Here is an 11,075-nt window from a genome sequence, read left to right as displayed (position 1 = left end):
TTTTTTATTTTTGTCCTCCTTGCATTTAGTCGTCCATCTGTCAGCCTGGTCACATATTTGAAGTATCCAATGTCTGAAAAATTAATAACGATCTAAACATGATCAAGCATACCAGCTTTTTAAGCCTCCGTAAAAAAGGATAAACAGAACCGAAAAGGTGACTTTTGCCTTTAAGGAAGATCACTGATACTAAGTGAGCTAGATAATAGACTCATGGAGAGGTGTGTGCGCTGAGATTATCAAGATTGACATGAAAAACAATATTTCCGTCTTCCCGATTCGGTGCTCAGCTGTTTTGTGCAATTTTCAGCTGCACATTTTCCATGCAGCTCCTATCATGAAGACCTTTGTGTTCACAGCACTGCAGAACTAAGCACATTAAAGCCATCAAAAAGGTGGCACATGGCCTTATGATTAATTGTACAATGGTGAATAGCGCATCAGTTTTACTAGTTACTTTTTATTGGAACAATTATTTCCTCCATTTGCCCGCACGTTTTTCCTCATATCATAAATAGATTTTACAATGTGGGCACATCAGATTCTTACAACATTGTGCCCAGTACTCATCCAACTTTAGAAATGTCCATTTTAGAACCAGAACAATAAAAAGAAATGATGATGAATACTACGTCATGTATTTTACTGCAGTAAATATCCTAAGGTGTTGGATGACTTACTCTTCATAATTAATGTTTATTCTCCTTTAGAATATTAAATCATTATATACTGAAACATCTTATTAAATGCCTTATCATCAGCTGATGAGAGAATTTGGCCCAATTCTCCCTACGTGCAGATATATAAGGATCAGTCTCAAAGCCATCATCAAAATATAACTTTGAGTCTCTGAGAAGTTCAGAACTAAGATAAGAAATCAGTCATGTCTGGAATCAAAGGAGGAGCAAACTGCCAGAAGAGCTCATGCCAGAATCCATGCCAGGACCCCTGCCAAAAAGTACCTGTCTGTGTAAATCCTTGCCAAGACCGTAAGTTACTCATTTTTTGTATTGTTTGTAAACTTTACACATTAATTGGCATTATAGAACTTGGCTTCAGAATTTTACCTTAGTTTTTTTTGTTAACAAAGATATTAAAAAAAGCAATGTATGTAAAGGTTAGGTTTAGCTCACACTGAGGCAAAGTAGATACTTTGAAGAATAAAACTTCCTTTCATTTCATCCATTAAAAACATGGATATCCATAGTTAAAAAATACACAGCAATTCTAATGCATTTCTAGCAAGGCTGCCCTTAGTAATTCTATAAATATGATTTGCTGCGGTATGCCATTCAGCTGCGTACTTCATCGTTTGACTCAAAATCATTTTCTATTGAGAAGAATAGTTCAATATGCTTTTTTGATACAGTAAAGTGATTAAGTCCTAAGAAATGGGATCCTGACCCTTGCCTTTGCTGCTGTTTACTCAAATTTAATATTTAATAGTGTTTTCCCAAGAAGTAAATCTCAAACATGTAGAAAGGGTAATTGATCTAGATATTCTTTATGACAGATATATTTGAAGCTAGTTAATTGGTTTTAACGTTCAAGGGTAAACTGTTCAGGAGGGATTGTCCAATAGTGGACAATCCCTCCTCAACAGCTAATATGTCCATCATCTCCCATTGTTATGTCATATGACCACTGCAGACAATCAGCCGTCACTGATTGGACTGCAGCCTTTACTATTACATAGTTAATACAGTTGAAAACAGACATGTCTATCAAGTTCAACCAAGCAGATTTTAGTATATGGCTTTTTTTATTTTATGGTGGACAGTTTAGCTGTTATGAAGAGGTTATCCACTTGTAGACAATCTCTTTAAATTGATGACTTTTGATAAGTTCTTCATAATGGTTTTCCACTGCCTGTAGTATGTATTTCTCAATGCTACTTTTTTATTATGCAGTGAATATTGTTGCTGTGTGCACAATAATGCAATTTGTAAAACTCTTCATGTACTATATACACAAGATGTCAAAATGGAGCCTTTCATATTTTTGGACCAAATACTTATCTTTCTAGATTAAACAGAATAGAAATGACTGCTGGAAGATTAATTTTAGACCAGCCATCATAATACTAGAGAATAATAACACATATCTAATCTTTTTATTCTCAACTCAAGGAGCAAAGACATTGGAAAAAATCCATTGACCCAGATTCTTATTGGATCCTTTATGAACAAGAGGAACAAACGAGTGTTTTTTAAAAAAAAAACATGAATTTTATTGAATATAGTTTAAAACCAGAACAGACATATAAAACAGGCAAAGTGGCAACGTGCAACCACAAGGGCAGGGAAAGCCTATATAACATGGAGTAACTGGAGGAGAGTATAAAAAAGAGCTAATGGGAGTTGGGAACAGTGAACTCCATCCATAAACCATATACTTCATTATGAGGAATTTGCCCAAAGCACCCATCAAAACAATGCTCATTTAAGAAAATCCTTACCCATGCTGCAAGGGGAACCCACCTCAGGGTTGTGGAGGCAAGCAATGTGGCGCTCCTACGCGTGTTTTGAGTGCCAACCGCACACTTTCTCAAGGAGAAGTTGAAAAATTCTGGTTGTCTGGGACAACGAAGGCATTATTAATAAAATCTCTACTAGTGCAAGGCAGTGAAAAAGTCAGTGTACATGCCCTGGTTTTATGAGGCAGTAAAAGAGTAACAGTTAAATTGGAGTTTCTGGGGTCTAGTACATAGGTGAGAAAAGAGCCTAGCAGAAAGGCTTGGTTTGTGGGAATTGCCTAGTATGCCGCTCCCTCACACCTGTCCTGCATAGGTGGTACAATAGCATTTTATAGACTTCAATAGGTGCTACCACAGCTCCATATAACTCAGACTTTTCTTTTCTAGCTTGCCAATCTGGGTCACAGTACAGTGGCTACAGCAATCAGCAAGGTGGTGGACAATGCCCCAAACAAGGTAAAGATAAGTATATTTTTAGTTGCTTTTTCACTGTCATCAGCGCTAATTAACGTCTCTGTGCACAGATCAAAACCGCAGTGTTTTAAAGCTGTTTTATACGGGTTGATTCATAGAACTACATTTTGCATATATTATGAAGAAAAACTGTGCAGGGTCAGAAATTCCTGGACTGTCGGTAAAGATAGGGGATTTTTTTCCCTTGTCTGAAAAAAAAGAAGGTTTTTTTGAAAGAAGAAAAACTTGAACAGTTGTTATGACTGTAATTATCATTATTTTACAGTTCAATTTCAATGGAGTAAATTTATAGTCTGTAGATATGGATCACTTAAAATCATAATGATTTATTATGGTTTTCGAATGTAACCGTAAAAAGTGTTGGGTGTCTGTGATTTTTTTCATAAGCTGACCACAAAAAAAAAATCAAGCCAGTGACCTTGAAAATGTAGCACGCTGCATCAGTATATCAGAAAATCTTTATAAAATATGATGTTTCACAATGCCACCTTACAGGGGCACAAAGAATGTGCCTCATACAAGGTCTGTGCACTCAGCATTGCCAGGTAATGAGCCTTATGTCTGCATCCACATTTCATAGGTAGGAGAACTACATCATTTCAGAGAATTGCCTGCTTTTCCTGGGACATGATCTTCTCCAGGACTTGACACAGGGGCCTTTATTTTAACTATTATGTATTCCGTTAGTTTTAGAACATCTCAATGGGCAGGTGCATGAAAAAAGAAAATATTTGTATTGCTTTTTCCCTCTGCACTGTACTCAAATTGCTTTACTCAAATACAATACTGAAAAACTGCAAATAAGTATATAGGAAAACTAATACCAAAACAATGAAAAACAAAAATTGTGAAAGTTTTATGTTGAGACTTTATTCTGTTAACTTATAACTTGTATTGTCTATTGTAACTAAACCTTTATAATTGTTTTTTATATTTGAGTGCCCTTTTAATTGCAAGCAGATCCTAATACCCGCGCCAATCGCTAAAAAAAAGCCCTCCAAGGAGTACGCAGCTCTGGCGCCAGAAGCACACAGCTCATTCCTGAGCCCTCACACATATGGATTCAAAAGAAAACATTGATTGAATGCATATCTTGCTGTGTGCGCACTCAGGCTGGAGATGTACGTCTCTACATCTTGCCAGAACTGCACACCCCTCAAGTGTTTTTTGAGCGATCGTTGGGAGTCTCACTTATATGCTTGCAATTAAAAAAGCAATCAATGGACACTCAAATATAAAAAAATGATAAAAGTTTAGTTAATCTTTAAAATAAATGAGTAACTGATATATGTTCACTTCTTCATCAGATCCCTGCAACCCCTGCTGTCCTCCCCCCTGCTGTCCTGATCCCTGCCAAGGTCAAGGGAATTTTTATTACAATAAATGAAGATGTGACACCTGACTGCGTTCCTTGCATCGTCCACCATCTTTCTGCAAAAGTATTATAAATTGTCCTACTTAACTTATGAATCCTGACCCTTGCCTTTGCTGCTGATTACTCATCTCTTCTGTTATCCAATAAAATGCTGTTATTAGCACGTGGTTTATGGTGTATGTATTCATTTTAATGCATTAGAAACCTTTTATTAAAGGGGATGAAAAATAACAATCCATGGACAGATGAAGGAACCTTTCTAAGAAAAAAAGGCTCACATGTTTTTCTAATCCAGAACAACACTTTTAGGAAATAAAAATGTAAAATAACAAATGCTTCTCATATGCAACGCAAAGCTTTTTTAGTGTAAATATACTTAAAGTAGAAAACGGTAACACAACACTACGATAAATCACCAATAATAATAATCTTTATTCATACAGAACATTTTATAATTCAGTGGATACATGTACAGAGCTTTATAAGAAACACAATACAATTCAAAGAAAAGCTGGGAAAAGGAGGGAATAGGGGTGACACAAAAGATAAAAAGTGACTGTTTGACAATTGTCCAGTAATCTTGTATAGCAGCTAGTATGTTTGAGTATGCGCACACAACAGCTCTTTCAGGCAAGAAAGCCCCCCAAAGGCGCCCCATAAAATTATCAGAATTCACAGAAATGTCAAAACATGTTCCGACTAGTGATGAGCTACCGTGTTCGCTACTGCTCGGTACTAGACCGAGCATCTTACTGCTCGAGATGCTCGGTGCTTGGCGAATATTTCCGGGATGCTCAGGCGGGAGCTAGGGTCCCCATCCCGCATATTTTGCGCTCTTTAGAGGGCCAATGAACATGCAGGGATTATCTGCCACTCACGGTAATGCCGTAGCCATCTTGGTTGTGGCATTTCAGTGATTTGCTGCCTGCATACCGTCATGGGGTCTATATAAGACCTGGTGACGCTATGCTCATCATAGTTTAACCTTCAGACAGGCAGAGTAGGGAGAGGTGCTGCTGTGTGAGGGACAGAATTGGCAGTGTAATAGTTAGGCATACAGTGGGGGCCAAAAGTATTGGCACCCCTGCAATTCTGTCAGATAATACTCAGTTTCTTCCTGAAAATGATTGCAATCACATATTCTTTGGTATTATTATCTTCATTTAATTTGTCTTCAATGAAAAAACACAAAAAGAATTGTCCTAAAGCCAAATTGGATATAATTCCACACCAAACTTAAAAAAGGGGGTGGACAAAACTATTGGCACTGTTTGAAAAATCATGTGATGCTTCTCTAATTCCTGTAATTAACAGCACCTGTAACTTACCTGTGGCACCTAACAGGTGTTGGCAATAACTAAATCACACTTGCAGCAGCCAGTTAACATGGATTAAAGTTGACTCAACCTCTGTCCTGTGTCCTTGTGTGTACCACATTGAGCATGGAGAAAAGAAAGAAGACCAAAGAACTGTCTGAGGACTTGAGAAACCGAATTGTGAGGAAGCATGAGCAATCTCAAGGCTACAAGTCTATCTCCAAAAACCTGAATGTTCCTGTGTTTTCCGTGTGCAGTGTCATCAAGAAGTTTAAAGCCCATGGCACTGTGGCTAACCTCCCTAGATGTGGACGGAAAAGAAAAATTGACGAGAGATTTCAACGCAAGATTGTGCGGCTGGTGGATAAAGAACCTCGACTAACATCCAAACAAGTTCAAGCTGCCCTGCAGTCCGAGGTTACAACAGTGTCAACCCGTACTATCCGTCGGCATCTGAATGAAAAGGGACTGTATGGTAGGATACCCAGGAAGACCCCACTTCTTACCCTGAGACATAAAAAAGCCAGGCTGGAGTTTGCCAAAACTTACATGAGAAAACCTAAAACGTTTTGGAAGAATGTTCTCTGGTCAGATGAGACAAAAGTAGAGCTTTTTGGGAAAAAGCATCAACATAGAGTGTACAGGAAAAAAAAAGAGGCATTCAAAGAAAAGAACACGGTCCCTACAGTCAAACATAGCGGAGGTTCCCTGATGTTTTGGGGTTGCTTTGCTGCCTCTGGCACTCGACTGCTTGACTGTGTGCATGGCATTATGAAGTCTGAAGACTACCAACAAATTTTGCAGCAAAATGTAGGGCCCAGTATGAGAAAGCTGGGTCTCCCTCAGAGGTCATTGGTCTTCCAGCAGGACAATAACCAAAAACACACTTCCAAAAGCACTATAAAATGGTTTGAGAGAAAGCACTGGAGACTTCTAAGGTGGCCAGCAATGAGTCCAGACCTGAATCCCATAGAACACCTGTGGAGAGATCTCAAAATGGCAGTTTGGAGAAGGCACCCTTCAAATATCAGGGACCTGGAGCTGTTTGCCAAAGAAGAATGGTCTACAATTCCAGCAGAGCATTGTAAGAAACTCATTGATGGTTACCGGAAGCGGTTGTTCGCAGTTATTTTGGCTAAAGGTTGTGCAACCAAGTATTAGGCTGAGGGTGCCAATACTTTTGTCTGGGCCATTTTTGGAATTTTGTGTGAAATGATCAATGATTTGATTTTTGCTTCATTCTCTTTTGTGTTTTTTCCTTGCAAGCAAATTAAATGAAGATAATAAGGCCAAAGAATTTGTGATTGCAATCATTTTCAGGAAGAAACTGAGTATTATCTGACAGAATTGCAGGCGTGCCAATACTTTTGGCCACCACTGTAGGTATTCAACACCAGGATACATATCCATCTGAACTAGTAGTCCTTCTGAGGACTAATCCAGCTGCATATACTCAGTGGTGATAGCAGGAGTTAGGCAGGCAGCGATTGTGAACACTATACAGCACAATAGTGTCCATTGCAGCTCTGTCTGCTTCTGCTGCTGCTGCCTGTTACTGCCATTGGACTAGATGTCAGGGAATTTTTTTTCTTTTAATCCTGATTATTTTCTTAAAAAGTAATAGAGTCTAACATTTTACTGCTCCATTGGTCGCTGCCAATAATAGTAAACTACAAGGCTGCTTTTTAAAACCGTGGATGTCTGTCAGACGTATCACATATAACTGCGGTACAAATCCAGCCATTTTTAGCCATCATGGAAAATATTGTACTACATTTAGATTGGCAGCAGTGTGTCAGTGAAGCTGTTCACACATAGTCACTGCCAATAATAGAAAAAACTACAAGCCTGCTATTTAAAACCCTGGGCGTCCATCAGACGTATCACATATAACTGCAATGCAAATCCAGTCATTTATAGCGACCGTGGAAAATATTGTACTCCATTTACAGTTTGGCAGCAGTGTGTCAGTGAAGCTATTCACACATGGTAGCTGCAAATAATAGTAAACTATAAGGCCGATATTTAAAACCATGGGCATCCATCAGATGTATCATATATAACTGCAGTAAAAATCCAGCCATTTGCAGCTACCATGCAAAATAATATCCTCCATTTAAAAAAAGAAAGGCGCGTGGCAAGGAACGGTGAAGTGGACGTGATGGTGATGGTGCATTAGAGGCCGAGGCCTTGGGCAAGCTGAAATTGTGGCACAACAAACACCCACATCTTGTCGTCCGGCCTTCTTGTCTCAATTACTAGGGGACCGCAGCACACCGCTATTGAACCCAAGAGCAGTGGCAAAAGGTTGTTGGTTGGATAGGAGATAATTAGTGTTGAGCGAACATGTTCGACACTGCTCGGTACTCGCCCGAGCATCACGCTACTCGGGATGTTCGGCGAGCACCGAGCATTTCCGGGTTACTCGGGCGGGAGCTCGGGTCTCCGCCCTGCATGTTTGGCACTCTTTACAGAGCCAATAAACATGCAGGGATTGCCAGCCAGTCACTGTAATGCCGCAGCCATGTTGGTTGTGGGCATTAAAGTGATTGGCTGGCCGCACAGCGTCACCTTGAGTATTTAAAATCGGGCGCCGCCATCTTGGACACAGTCGCTCCGGATCAGACAGTGTAGGGACAGCGCTGCTGATTTAGGGAGAGATATAAACTGCAAAATAGTTAGTGTAGGGTCTGTAAAGGCTGCCAGATCAAACAAACAGTCCTTGTCAGGACTAATATCCATCCCAGATGTCAGGCAGGCAGGCTGTATAGGAGACGCAGTGGTTATACCAGCAAACGCTGCATTACAGTCCTGTGTGCTGCTCCTGTTGCTGAAATTGCTGGACTTAGCTCCAGGTCTCAGGGGACAGGAAAAATCCTTACTTTTTTTCATCTAAATCCTCTTTTTTTTTTTCCTCCTTCACAATGTACAAATACCCGTCTTATTAACCTTTTGGTGTCCCCCCCCCCAAAAAAAAAGCGTGTCTCTGATTTTTCAGACGCAAATATATCTGTTGAAAATAGTCAGGTGTAGGCTAGAGAAACAGAAGTGTTGTTTTGCACTTCCACGGTTCAAACCTCTGTATTATCCACTTTTGGGCCATTTATATAAAAAAAAAAAACAGTTTGAGTGTGTCGCTCACTGTTCAGCCGCAAATCTATATATTTAAAAAGTCTGGTATACCCCAGTAAACAATAACTGTGGTTTTGCCATCCCATGGTAAAAAATCTCTATTATTCAGGTTTTGGTATATTTTCCGTAAAGAAAAACAGTAGTATCTCCTGACTGTTATGACACAAAAATATATCTGTTGAAAATAGTCTGGTGTAGGCCCGACAAATCCCAGTGTGGTTTTGCAGTTCCACGGGTCAAATCTCTGTACTATCCAGTTTTGGGGCTTTGGTATCTTAAAAAAAACTGTTTGACTGTGTCGCTCCCTGTTCAGCCGCAAATCTATATATTTAAAAAAGTCTGGTATACCCCAGCAAACAATAACTGTGGTTTTGCCATCCCAGGGTAAAAAATCTCTATTATTCAGGTTTTGGTATATTTTCCGTAAAGAAAAACAGTAGTGTCTCCTGACTGTTGTGACACAAAAATATATGTGTTGAAAATAGTCTGGTGTAGGCCCGACAAATCCCAGTGTGGTTTTGCAGTTCCATGGGTCAAATCTCTGTACTATCCAGTTTTGGGCCTTCGGTATCTTAAAAAACACAGTTTGAGTGTGTCGCTCACTGTTCAGCCGCAAATATATCTATTTAAAAAAGTCTGGTATACCCCAGTTAACAATAACTGTGGTTTTGCCATCCCACAGTAAAAAATCTCTATTATTCAGGTTTTGGTATATTTTCCGTAAAGAAAAACAGTAGTGTCTCCTGACTGTTGTGACACAAAAATATATCTGTTGAAAATAGTCTGGTGTAGGCCCGACAAATCTCAGTGTGGTTTTGCAGTTCCATGGGTCAAATCTCTGTACTATCCAGTTTTGGGCCTTTGGTATCTAAAAAAACACAGTTTGAGTGTGTCGCTCACTGTTCAGCCGCAAATCTATATATTTAAAAAGTCCGGTATACCCCAGTATACAATAACTGTGGTTTTGCCATCCCAGGGTAAAAAATCTCTATTATTCAGGTTTTGGTATATTTTCCGTAAAGAAAAACAGTAGTGTCTCCTGACTGTTGTGACACAAAAATATATCTGTTGAAAATAGTCTGTTGTAGGCCCGACAAATCCCAGTGTGGTTTTGCAGTTCCACGGGTCAAATCTCTGTACTATCCAGTTTTGGGCCTTTGGTATCTAAAAAAAACACAGTTTGAGTGTGTCGCTCACTGTTCAGCCGAAAATCTATATATTTAAAAAAGTCTGGTATACCCCAGTAAACAATAACTGTGGTTTTGCCATCCCATGGTAAAAAATCTCTATTATTCAGGTTTTGGTATATTTTCCGTAAAGAAAAACAGTAGTGTCTCCTGACTGTTGTGACACAAAAATATATCTGTTGAAAATAGTCTGGTGTAGGCTCGACAAATCCCAGTGTGGTTTTGCAGTTCCAGGGGTCAAATCTCTGTACTATCCAGTTTTGGGCCTTTGGTATCTAAAAAACACAGTTTGAGTGTGTCGCTCACTGTTCAGCCGCAAATCTATATATTTAAAAAAGTCTGGTATACCCCAGTAAACAATAACTGTGGTTTTGCCATTCCACGGTAAAAAATCTCTATTATTCAGGCTTTGTTATTTTTTACGTAAAGAAAAACTGTAATAGTTTCTCCCTGATTGTTCAGATTTTTTAAAAGAGTCGGTTGTAGGCCAGAGAAATAGAACTGTGGTTTTCCTCTTCCACGGTTCTAATCTACTTTTTATTACCCTTTTTCCATTGATAGTGCAAGTGTAAGCTATTTTACTTCCTTTAAAATGGGCTCAATGATGGTTCGTGCAGAGGACGGGGCAGTGGCCAAGGTGAAAATGTGCCACAACCAACAGCCACATCTTCTCGCTCCCACTTCTTGACCAAATTACTAGGGAAGCACAGAACAACAGCAGTATTGAGAACTGATCAGAGTGAACAGGATATTAATTGGATAGCAGATAATACTTCCAATTACCCTGGCACCACCACCTCCGGTCTGTCTTACACATGGACAACTCTTAGTAGCCGTGAGTCTCGACCGCATACTCCTCCTCACCCTGATGCTCCTTTCTCCCACCATGCTGAGTGTCGTCAGACAGCAATTGATCCCACACTTGGACACTCTGAAGAGCTGTTCACTGGTCCATTTCCAGATTTGTGCCCCTCGCCTGATACACTTGAAGTGGTGGAAGAGGAGATCCCATGTAGCGATGCCCAAATATTTGAACAGCCACGGCCATGGGAAGTCGACGCTGGCAATTTGTCACAAGAGGTGGACGATGACGAGACACAATTGCCAGGAAGTGA

The 11,075-nt window shown here is 39.7% G+C and overlaps 1 long non-coding RNA gene across 1 annotated transcript; it reads left to right on the top strand.

Moving 5' to 3' along the window:
• The first annotated feature begins 766 nt into the window (after window positions 1-766).
• LOC141271343 (uncharacterized) lies at window positions 767-4,492 on the top strand. Its single transcript, XR_012321906.1, has 3 exons — window positions 767-989; window positions 2,864-2,932; window positions 4,258-4,492. It is a non-coding gene; the product is annotated as an uncharacterized lncRNA (long non-coding RNA).
• Window positions 4,493-11,075: the final 6,583 nt, after the last annotated feature.

The sequence above is a fragment of the Phyllobates terribilis genome, unplaced genomic scaffold (genome assembly GCF_046119375.1).
Source record: "Phyllobates terribilis strain yellow unplaced genomic scaffold, ASM4611937v1 Scaffold_5__5_contigs__length_657084704, whole genome shotgun sequence".
Lineage (NCBI taxonomy): Eukaryota > Metazoa > Chordata > Amphibia > Anura > Dendrobatidae > Phyllobates > Phyllobates terribilis.
This window is presented reverse-complemented; position numbering and strand designations above follow the sequence as displayed.